Below are 12,431 nucleotides of genomic sequence, written 5' to 3' on the forward strand. Positions count from 1 at the left end.
TGGAAAGTTAAAATTCGTCACAGATAACTGGGTTCAGTATGAAGTTACATTTAAAGTCCTTAAAAAGAGCAACATGTCCAAAAAAACTCCTAATGAAGGGAGAAGAAAAAAAAGAGAAGTATCATAGAATATACTGAGGCAGATGACAAAGAAAAACACCTTCAGTCAATTAATCCGAAGGGCATGGAACATAGTGATGTATGTACGTGTCCCTCCTGATGAAGTACCATAGTGTTTGACTCACAACGCCCCTGAAATCACCGCTCTGAGAATAACTGGACTGAGTGTACGCACTAGGTGTATATTGTAAGGGGAGACACCACATTACTGGCAGATCAAAGTGTGTTGGATGGAAATTAAACTGTATCAGGCTGGCGGACAAGCTGTGCTGATGGCTGATTTATATAAAGTCATAAAGGAGACAGATTATCACATTTTACAATGTAATCTCTCCTCCTTTTGACAGCGATATGTTGTAAATTTTATCACGCAATAGTGATTCACAGCTTAGTAAAAATGCTTTTTTTGAGAGGTGAAAATGGGTGAAAAGTAACTCAGATGTCAACATACAGCTATGAGAAGTAATGTCTGTAAAGCGCTGTGGTATTAATGGCACAATATAAGAGTAAAATAAATAAGAGGTAATAATGTCAAGTATAAAATAGAAAGTTTGCATCTTGGCAGATTGAGATTCCAGGAGAAAAGGTACAGTAAGGAGGTTAAGACAATAATATAGGACACTATAATGCTCATGTTTAATGTGGGCTCTTCAGACAAGTTGAAGTAAGACAATCGGGATGAAGAAGAGATCAGCGGGTGGCCCTGCTCCATTCTGTTGACTAACAGGTTGGTTACCCATAACTCATACAACCCACAAAACTATATTGGGAGGGGGTTTTAGGAACAATGTTATACATGTTTGTGATTATTGGTGACTCAGGGAGTTCAGATCTAAAGAAGGATAATGACAAAGTACGACGTGAGGAGAGTTCATGAACATCCCCATTTGTTTCTTAAAGCCCACAGCTGGCAGAATTTTACCATACCCGTTTAGAGTTACAAGCAATGGAGACATTCCTAAGGTTAGTGGTAATCTGGAGATCAAATATTTACACTAGGTATTTTGAACCTTATTATTTTGCAGTCAGTATGGCTGCGATTAACCCCTTTACCCCCGAGGGTGGTTTGCACGTTAATGACCAGGCCAATTTGTACAATTCTGACCACTGTCACTTTATGAAGTTATAACTCTGGAACGTTTCAATGGATCCCAGTGATTCTGACAATGTTTTCTCGTGACATATTGTACTTCATGATAGTGGTAAAATTTCTTTGATATGATTTGGGTTTCTGAAAAAAATGGAAATTTGGTGAAAATTTGGAAAAGTTAGCAATGTTCCAACTTTGAATTTTCATGCCCTTAAATCACACATGTCACAGAAAATACTTAAGTAACATATCCCTCATGTCTCCTTTACATCCGCACAATTTTGGAACCAAGTTTTTACACTTTCTTTCTTTTTTTTTTTTAGGGACCACATCACATTTGAAGTCACTTTAAGAGGTCTATATGACCCAAAAGTGACCATTCTAAAAAAGGGGCTCAAAACCACATTCAAGAAGTTTATTAACCCTTCAGGTGCCTCACAGGTATTTTTGGAATGTTATAAAGAAAAAAAAATTAACTTTTTTTCACAAAAAAATTACTTCAGATCTAAATTTTATTTTTATTTTCACAAGGGTGAGCACTTTGAACCCCCAAGTGATTCACCACAAGTTTATAACGCAGAGCCGTGAAAATAAAAAATAATTTTTCTTTCCTCAAAAATGTTTTTTTAGCCCACAATTTTGTATTTTCACAAGTGTAACAGGAGAAATTGGACCCCAAAAGTTGTTGTGCAATTTGTCCGAGTATGATGATACCCCATATGTGGGGGTAAACCACTGTTTGGGTGCATGGCAGAGCTCGGAAGGGAAGGAGTGCAGTTTGACTTTTCAATGCAAAATTGGCTGGAATTGAGATCTGACACCATGTCGCGTTTGAAGAGCACCTGATGTGCCTAAACAGTGGAAACCCCCCCACATTTTACAAACTACACCTCTCGATGAATTAATTTAGGGGTGCAGTGATCATATTGACACCATTTTATACCAAAGAGACAGAAGGCGGGGGCTGATGGGACTTTAAGCCAGCAACAGTGACAGCAGGATCAGCTGATGGAGGTATGCAAACGGCGTGTGATACCCTGTATTTTCTATAACCAGTCAGGCAAAACTCACAGCTGGGGGCTGCAACCCTCAGCTGTCAGCTTCAGCAAGGCTGGTTATCAAGAATAGAGGGGTCCCCACGCTGTTTTTTTAATTATTTTAATAAATTTTACAACACTGCATAGGGTCCCCCCATTTTTGTCAACCAGCCTTGCTAAAGTTAACAGCTGGGAGCTGGCATTCTCAGGCTGATAAGGGGCCATGGATATTGGCCCCCCAGCCTAAAAATAGCAGCCCGCAGCCGCCAAGAAGAGGCACATCTATTAGATGCACCAAATCTGGCGCTTTGCCCGGCTCTTCCCACTTGCCTTGTAGTGGTGGCAAGTGGGGTTCATATTTGTGGTATTGATGTCACCTTTGTATTGTCAGGTGACATCAAGCCCACGGCTTAGTAATGGAGAGGCGTCTATAAGACACCTATCCATTACTAATCCTATAGTTGTATTGTAAATAATGACACAGCCAGAATAAAGTCTTATTAGAAACCTTTTTTTTATTTAAAAATAAAAAAGAAACATAATCAAACGCCTATTCCACCGAAGCCCTCATTCTCCTGTAATAAACCAAAGCCTTGTTTTTTATTTTTTATGGCGTTCAGTAAAAGGGTTAACTAGTGGGACAGTTTTATAGGTCGGGTCATTGCGGAGGCGGGGATATCAAATATGTGTACTTTTGTTTCGCTTTTCATTCAAATATTTATTAAGGGATAGAATATATGTACACTCACCGGCCACTTTATTAGGTACACCATGCTAGTAACAGGTTGGACCCCCTTTTGCCTTCAGAACTGCCTCAATTCTTCGTGGCATAGATTCAACAAGGTGCTGGAAGCATTCCTCAGAGATTTTGGTCCATATTGACATGATGGCATCACACAGTTGCCGCAGATTTGTCGGCTGCACATCCCAAAGATGCTCCATACAAGGCAGGATGGATCCATGCTTTCATGTTGTTTACGCCAAATTCTGACCCTACCATCCGAATGTCGCAGCAGAAATCGAGACTCATCAGACCAAGCAACGTTTTTCCAATCTTCTACTGTCCAATTTCGATGAGCTTGTACAAATTGTAGCCTCAGTTTCCTGTTCTTAGCTGAAAGGAGTGGTACCCGGTGTGGTCTTCTGCTGCTGTAGCCCATCTGCCTCAAAGTTCGACGCACTGTGCGTTCAGAGATGCTCTTAGGCCTACCTTGGTTGTAACGGGTGGCGATTTGAGTCACTGTTGCCTTTCTATCAGCTCGAACCAGTCTGCCCATTCTCCTCTGACCTCTGGCATCAACAAGGCATTTCCGCCCACAGAACTGCCGCTCACTGGATTTTTTTTCTTTTTCGGACCATTCTCTGTAAACCCTAGAGATGGTTGTGCGTGAAAAGCCCAGTAGATCAGCAGTTTCTGAAATACTCAGACCAGCCCTTCTGGCACCAACAACCATGCCACGTTCAAAGGCACTCAAATCACCTTTCTTCCCCATACTGATGCTCGGTTTGAACTGCAGGAGATTGTCTTGACCATGTCTACATGCCTAAATGCACTGAGTTGCCGCCATGTGATTGGCTGATTAGAAATTAAGTGTTAACAAGAAGTTGGACAGGTGTACCTAATAAAGTGGCCAGTGAGTGTATATATATATATACACATATATGTTAAAAAATTGGAACAGCACCAAACACAATACCTTAAACTGCCCGAACCCCCAGCCAGCAATCTCAGAAGGCTCCTTGCAATAGTAGAAAAAAGCACCTATATATGTCTGCACTTGTAGTATATTCATTGCTTAAGAAAGGATTGTATCCGAAACGTCGCCACGCCATTTGGGCAATAAACATCACTTTTTTTTCTGGAAGTCTGCTGTGCGATTTCCCTTTTTTTTTGTACTATTGCAAGGAGCCTTCTGAGATTGCTGGCTGGGGATGCGTGCACTTTGTTAAGGTACTGTGTTTGTTGCTGTTCCAATTTTGTAAACTAAATATTTTTCTGTGGAAATCTGCACCTTTTGTTTGGCCATATATTTTTTTTTTGACTGGATAATTTTGAGCCAGGCGTTTTTGCATTTACTGATGAAGATGGGCTGAGAATTCTTGGTAATGTAGAGGTTGATGCCACATTTTTGAGTACTCCACTATTTGACCTAAAAACTAAATACTTAAAAAATCATTAACACTACGTTTGCACTTTTACAACTTCAAGCGAATATTTTAGAGCAAAAAAGATTCCTTGGGGACTACACTCCAAGATTCGCCCTACCCTCATGACTGGTGATTCATCTTTTTGTACAAAGTTTTGTATGATTTCTAACAAATACAGTTTGGATTTAATATTGTTGAACATTGAATATTTACAACCGGAGGTAAAAAAATATCAACTAGAATTGTTTCCTGTGGAAACAGAAATTAAGAGACTTTTGAAAGAGGATGAATGGAACAGTTAAAATATCGGCTGATAAGATTGATAAATTACGATTAGAATTGGAGGATGTGAAACGGAAGAAATGGAACCGCGACATGGATGATTATAAATCAGGCAACATCTATAACTGGCAAAGGGAAGGTCAAGGGAACTGAAGAAAGAAAGGACCATGGTTCAAAAAGAAAAGAAATCGTTTTCATAGAGATACTGATTATGTTGTGACTAATTTTAATTTTTCCAGATATGGGTCCTCAAAAAGACAAACAGAAACCATCAGAAAAAGGGGAGGAAAGAAACACCGGAGACAACAAAAAAGAGGGAAAAGGGAGAAACAAATCAGCAGTGGAAAAACAAGTAGCAACGAGGAGCAAGGATCAGGTTTAATTGTAAATCTCTAAAAAAAAAAGTACTAACTGCTGATGAAATATCTGTGTTTAACAAGGGATTATCTTTTAGGAGAAGTACACACGTTGATTGGTTCCAACTGACTTGATTTACAAAAATTTTTTAGATCCCTTAAACTTAAAGAGTGGTTTAGTAACAAAATAATCACAGAATCAGCTTCAGTTGGTGAACTGAAGTTGAAGGAATATATCAATAAACCGACTGAGGGCAAGCAAAGTATATGCTCCGCCATAATACATATACAGAAAACCCAAAAGAAAATGGACAAGAGCTAAAATATAGAAATTTATTAGAAGTATTCTAAAAATGTCAAACAACAATAATGAATAAGCAATAGTAAAAAGACACAATAGAAAGAGAAAGGCAACACTCTAATGCCACGTACAGGAGAAAAATCTCTGGCAGGATAATCAAATATAGTCAATAAATATACAGAATAAATTACTCCAAAAGATGATAGTAAAGGTTCAAGATATCACATCAAATCCATAGAGCCAATAAATAAAGAACTGAGTACAAAATACCAATAAAGCTTGTAAGGTAGCCGATTAGAAATACATAGTATATAAAAAGAGCGATTATTTCACCATGTATAGAGTATTGCAGTCAAAGTGCTAGATACTAAAGTATATGATATACGGATTACCCTTACAAAATGTAAATCTTTTATGGACTAGCTAAAGAGATAAGGAAGGCTCAGACTAGATAGGATCAAAGAAGGTTCATATACATAATGAAGTTATAGTGCAAAATGCAACCTCTATAGATTGGTCACTGGGCGCCATATAATACAATGAAAGTGACAGATAGATATGCAGAGGGAAATCCCTATGATAGAGAGACTGCACATGCAATAGTCAGAGTATGAGACCCAACCTGCTGCCGTACGTGGAAGGGGAGGCCCCGACGCGCGTTTCGCAAAATTGCTTCCTTAAGGAGGATTTTGTCTATGTGCCCCACCACTTCAGCTATGTTGCTGCATGGTGGAGATACATAGACGATATCTTCCTCATCCGGACTGGAACAGAAGCGAAGCTCTTGGAGTATCACAGATATATGAACACCATTCATGAAACGATTAAATTTACCTTGGTCCATTCAAATACGAATATACAATTTTTGGATGTAGATGTAAAGATTATGGGTGAAGGCTTTACCACACAGTTATATACTAAAGTAACAAACAAGAATAATTTGTTCTTATTCAAAGTCAGCATCCGAAAAAAATGATAGAAGCAATTCCCCTTAGTCAGCTGATGAGGGTTAAACGCATTGAGAGCAATCAAAATTCACAAGAGAGATCAATGATCACTATGATGAAAATTTTTTCAAACAGGTTACCCAAAAAATTTGCTGAAACGCCAAAAACGCAAGGTGGATGAAATAACTAGGGTTGATTTATTTCAAAACAAAACTACTACTAAAAAATGTAACCGTATTCCTTTTGTCCCAACATATTGCGAGGAGAGTCAAACAATTGCAAAAATAGTCCATGAACATTGGGGCATGTTAAATAGGTGCTTGCCACATGTTGAAGAGTTTAAAAAACCTACAATCTTTTCTTATGAGAGGAATCGCACTGTGGGTTCTAATTTGATGAAATCTGATATTGGATCATCTATATATATAAGAGGCATCGTGATTACTCGCTAATCCCGCCTCTGCACAGAAGCTCCGCCCCCCACCACACAATCTTGCCCCCACCACACACAATCCCGCCCCCACATCACCACACATAATCCCGCCCCCCACCAGATCACCACACATAATCCCGCCCCTCCACCACATAACCACACAATCCCGTCCCCCCACCACACATAATCCCGCCCCTCCACCACATAACCACACAATCCCGTCCCCCCACCACACATAATCCCGCCCCTCCACCACATCACCACACAATCCCGTCCCCCCACCACACATAATCCCGCCCCCCACCACATCACCATACATAATCCCGCCCCCCACATTACCACGAGGCTCCGTCCCCTCACATTACCACACGAGGCTCCGTCCCCGCACATTACCACACGAGGCTCCGTCCCCGCACATTACCACACGAGGCTCCGTCCCCGCACATTACCACACGAGGCTCCGTCCCCGCACATTACCACACGAGGCTCCGTCCCCGCACATTACCACACGAGGCTCCGTCCCCGCACATTACCACACGAGGCTCCGTCCCCGCACATTACCACACGAGGCTCCGTCCCCGCACATTACCACACGAGGCTCCGTCCCCGCACATTACCACACGAGGCTCCGTCCCCGCACATTACCACACGAGGCTCCGTCCCCGCACATTACCACACGAGGCTCCGTCCCCGCACATTACCACACGAGGCTCCGTCCCCGCACATTACCACACGAGGCTCCGTCCCCGCACATTACCACACGAGGCTCCGTCCCCGCACATTACCACACGAGGCTCCGTCCCCGCACATTACCACACGAGGCTCCGTCCCCGCACATTACCACACGAGGCTCCGTCCCCGCACATTACCACACGAGGCTCCGTCCCCGCACATTACCACACGAGGCTCCGTCCCCGCACATTACCACACGAGGCTCCGTCCCCGCACATTACCACACGAGGCTCCGTCCCCGCACATTACCACACGAGGCTCCGTCCCCGCACATTACCACACGAGGCTCCGTCCCCGCACATTACCACACGAGGCTCCGTCCCCGCACATTACCACACGAGGCTCCGTCCCCGCACATTACCACACGAGGCTCCGTCCCCGCACATTACCACAGGAAGGCTCCGTCCCCGCACATTACCACACGAGGCTCCGTCCCCGCACATTACCACACGAGGCTCCGTCCCCGCACATTACCACACGAGGCTCCGTCCCCACACATTACCACACGAGGCTCCGTCCCCCCACATTACCACACGATGCTCCGTCCGCCCACATTACCACACGAGGCTCCGTTCCCACACATTACCACACGAGGCTCTGTCCCCACACATTACCACACGAGGCTCCGTCCCTCACACATTAACACAAGAGGATCCGTCCTGTTGTGAACTATACTTCTTGGCTCCCTCTTGTGGTCACTAGTGATTTGGCACTTGGATTGTCTTTTACCAGGTTGGTACTCACCTGCATCGTTAGGCCTGGGGTGTTGCTATTTAAACTTCCTGGATTCTCAGTCCAGTGCCTGGCATCGTTGTAATCAGTTCATTTCTGTTTGCTCCTGTCTTCAGGTCCTGGTTCTTTGCAAGATAAGCCAAGTCCTGCTTTCTTATTTTTTGTTATTTTGCTTTGTTCATATTTTTGTCCAGCTTGTACAATATGTGATTCCTGATATTGCTGGAAGCTCTAGGGGGCTGATATTCTCCCCCCTCACCGTTAGTCGGTTTGGGGGTTCTTGGATATTCAGCGTGGATATTTTGCAGGGTTTTTTGCTGACCATATAAGTCATCTTACTATTTTCTGCTATTAGTAAGTGGGCCTCTCTTTGCTAAAATCTAGTTCATTCTTACGTTTGTCTTTTCTTCTTACCTCACCGTTATTATTTGTTGGGGGCTTGTATTACTTTGGGGTCTTTTCTCTGGAGGCTAGAGAGGTCTTATTTTCCCTGATAGGGTTAGTTAGTTCTCCGGCTGGCGCGAGACGTCTAGGATCAACGTAGGCACGTTCCCCGGCTACTGTTAGTGTTTGTGCTAGGATCAGGTATATGGTCAGCCTAGTTACCACGTCCCTATGAGCTGGTATTTATGTTTGCAGACTTTTGCTGTAATCTCGGAGATCCTTGCCATTGGGATCATAACACCGTCCCTCCACATTACCACACGAGGTTTCGTTCCCACACATTACCACACGAGGCTCCGCCCTCACACATTACCACACGAGGCTCTGTCCCCACACATTACTGCCGAGCGTTAGCTGGCTGGAAACAGCTAGTTCAAAAAATATTATCAGACTACATTGACTGGAAGGGACAGAAGGGGATGTTTCCGGTCTGTCATGTGTCAATTTTTGCCTCATGATTAAAGGTTCAAAATTTTTACATCCCGTAACAAATGAAATTAACCCCTTCATGAACGTGGGATTTTCCGATTTTCCGTGTTCGTTTTTCGCTCCCCTCCTTCCCAGAGCCATAACTTTTTTATTTTTCTGTCAATTTGGCCATGTGAGGGCTTATTTTTTGTGAAACAAGTTGTACTTTTGAACGACATCATTAGTTTTAGCATGTCGTGTACTAGAAAACGGGAAAAAAATTCCAAGTACGATGAAATTGCAAAAAAAGTGCAGTCCCACACTTATTTTGTGTTTGGCTTTTTTGCTAGGTTCACTAAATGCTAAAACTGACCTGCCATTATGATTCTTGAGGTCATTACGAGTTCATAGACACATGACTAGGTTATTTTTTATCTAAGTGGTGAAAAAAAATTCCAAACTTTGCTAAAAAAAAAAAGAAAAAAAAAAAAGAATTGCGCCATTTTCCGATACAAGTAGCGCCACAATTTTTTATGTTCTGGGGTCAGTTGAGGGCTTATTTTTTGCGTGCCGAGCTGGCATTTTTAATGAAACCATTTCGGTGCAGATATGTTCTTTTGATCGCCCGTTATTGCATTTTAATGCAATGTCGCAGCGACCAAAAAAACGTAATTCTGGCGTTTCAAATTTTTTTTCTCGCTACGCTGTTTAGCGATCAGGTTTGATTTATTTTGAATGGGGCAAAAGGGGGGTGATTTAAACTTTTATATATTTTTTTTATTGTTTTTTCACATTTTCTGTAATTTTTTGCCATGCTTCAATAGCCTCCATAGGAGGCTAGAAGCTGCCACAACTCGATCACCTCTGCTTCATAGCAGATTGCTGCTATGCAGCAGAAATGCAGGTGTGCTATGAGCGCCAACCACAGGGTGGCGCTCACAGCTACCGGGGATCAGTAACCATAGAGGTCTCAAGGACCTCTATGGTTACTATACAGAAGCATCGCTGACCCCCGGTCATGTGACGGGGGTCAGCAATGCGCTCACTTCCAGCCGCCCAGCCGGAAGCTCCGGTTAAATGCCAGTCCGAGGTCAGAAAGGGGTTAATATCCAACATTACTTGACATGTGACTCCGATTATGTTATATATCTTCTACAGTGCCCTTGTTCCTTGTGGTATGTCGGTGAAACTACGTGTGATTTGAAAACCAGGATTAATCAACACCAACATACCATAAGGAAGAAGAGGATGGATTTACCAGTTTCAAAACATTTCACGGAAAAACTTGACACAGAGAAACAATTGCATTTCCATATTATTGATGTAGTACCAGGTCTGAGGAGGGGAGGAGATCGTATTCAGAAATTAAAAAGAAAGGAACTGGAATGGATAATGAGATTAAACACGTTGAGACCGTTTGGTCTCAATGTGGATTTCAAGTTGGTTCAGATCATTTAGTGGTATATATTAAGCTATAGCCTCATCTTGACTATTGATATTTAATATTTTGATATTAACATTGTTTTATCTTTTTCTGGTCTAGGGTTTTCATCCTTGGGTTCATCGCACTTTTTTTTTTTTTTTTTGAATATATTTTCTATTGTTACATTGAGCATGCCTGTGGTTGGATATATAAATAAAGTAAATTTTCCTAAGGGATAGGATGAAAGGGAAATGTGGTGATTTTTTCTAATTAAGAGATATGTGGAATAATATGGAGACTGAAGCTGAACTCTGTCGTCTATTTGCTGTTTATACCTCACATTTGCATATGTTGCGGTGATATTCCCTTTATGGATGCTGGTTACGGATTTTTTTTACATACTTTATCACTAAAATGAATATTTTAATGTGGAGAAATGATATATATTTACAGGGCAGTGGGATCCTTGTTGCCATTGTGGGAAGTGGAGGGTGGGGATTACATTCCTCTCCTTTCCGTTTCCCCATTAAGGTGTGGGATATCCCACTTAATTGTTGGGATTTTCCCCCACCTAGTGGCATCTCTGGGACGCACACCCTGCCTATTACGGTATGGTTTAGGCTATGTATTTGTCCACATAAAATACTTAAAAATGAAAAATTTTATTGGTTATGCATTTGTGACACTGCTAACCTTACTATGTAACCAATGCTGTATATATATTCCGGATTTATAAATTGTATGATTGAATCTGCTGATTTTAAAGTTATGGGAATAGATTGCATATTTGACCATTTCCAAAATTGCTATTTGAGCATCACAGGTGCCAGTGCGCATGTGCAGGCACATGGAATTATGGGAAGACTTCTGACATCACAGACATGCCCAGTGGAATCATATGGACGCTGTGGACATAGCATGCAGCGATATTTGGAGCATGTGAGTGCCATTCCCATTAGGATACAACACATGGAACCATTTAATTATTTATGTATTTTCACTTATATTGTGCACAATATTTAATATGTATTATTGTTATAATGATGTTTTATTAAAAAAAAATCACATGTGTATGCACTAAGTACTAATTATATACTTTGTATACCGTATATTGTATACTTTTTAATAATTTGTGAATAATTGACATATCAAATTGATGAATGGAGCACCTATATATGTCCGCACTTGTAGTATATTCATTGCTTGAGAAAGGCTTGTATCCGAATCAATGGGCAAGAAACAATTTTTTTTTTTTCTGGAAGTCTGCTGTGCTGTTTCCCCTTTTTTTTTTTTTTCGAAAAAAAAAAAAAATAATTATATATATATATATATATATATATATATATATATATATATATATATATACTCACCGGCCACTTTATTAGGTACACCATGCTAGTAACGGGTTGGACCCCCTTTTGCCTTCAGAACTGCCTCAATTCTTCGTGACATAGATTCAACAAGGTGCTGGAAGCATTCCTCAGAGATTTTGGTCCATATTGACATGATGGCATCACACAGTTGCCGCAGATTTGTCGGCTGCACATCCCAAAGATGCTCCATACAAGGCAGGATGGATCCATGCTTTCATGTTGTTTATGCCAAATTCTGACCCTACCATCCGAATGTCGCAGCAGAAATCGAGACTCATCAGACCAAGCAACGTTTTTCCAATCTTCTACTGTCCAATTTCGATGAGCTTGTACAAATTGTAGCCTCAGTTTCCTGTTCTTAGCTGAAAGGAGTGGTACCCGGTGTGGTCTTCTGCTGCTGTAGCCCATCTGCCTCAAAGTTCAACGCACTGTGCGTTCAGAGATGCTCTTAGGCCTACCTTGGTTGTAACGGGTGGCGATTTGAGTCACTGTTGCCTTTCTATCAGCTCAAACCAGTCTGCCCATTCTCCTCTGACCTCTGGCATCAACAAGGCATTTCCGCCCACAGAACTGCCGCTCACTGGATTTTTTTTCTTTTTCGGACCA

At 41.7% G+C, this 12,431-nt stretch overlaps 2 protein-coding genes across 11 annotated transcripts in view; one reads left to right on the plus strand and one right to left on the minus strand.

Annotated features, from left to right (window-relative positions):
* The window catches only part of RIMS4 (regulating synaptic membrane exocytosis 4), a 1,070,250-nt gene that overhangs the window by 169,004 nt on the left and 888,815 nt on the right, over window positions 1-12,431 (plus strand). The gene's annotated exons all lie outside the window — the stretch shown is intronic.
* The window catches only part of LOC143765478 (embryonic polyadenylate-binding protein), a 158,500-nt gene that overhangs the window by 59,128 nt on the left and 86,941 nt on the right, over window positions 1-12,431 (minus strand). The window lies entirely within an intron of this gene.

The sequence above is a fragment of the Ranitomeya variabilis genome, chromosome 4 (assembly GCF_051348905.1).
Source record: "Ranitomeya variabilis isolate aRanVar5 chromosome 4, aRanVar5.hap1, whole genome shotgun sequence".
Classification (NCBI taxonomy): domain Eukaryota; kingdom Metazoa; phylum Chordata; class Amphibia; order Anura; family Dendrobatidae; genus Ranitomeya; species Ranitomeya variabilis.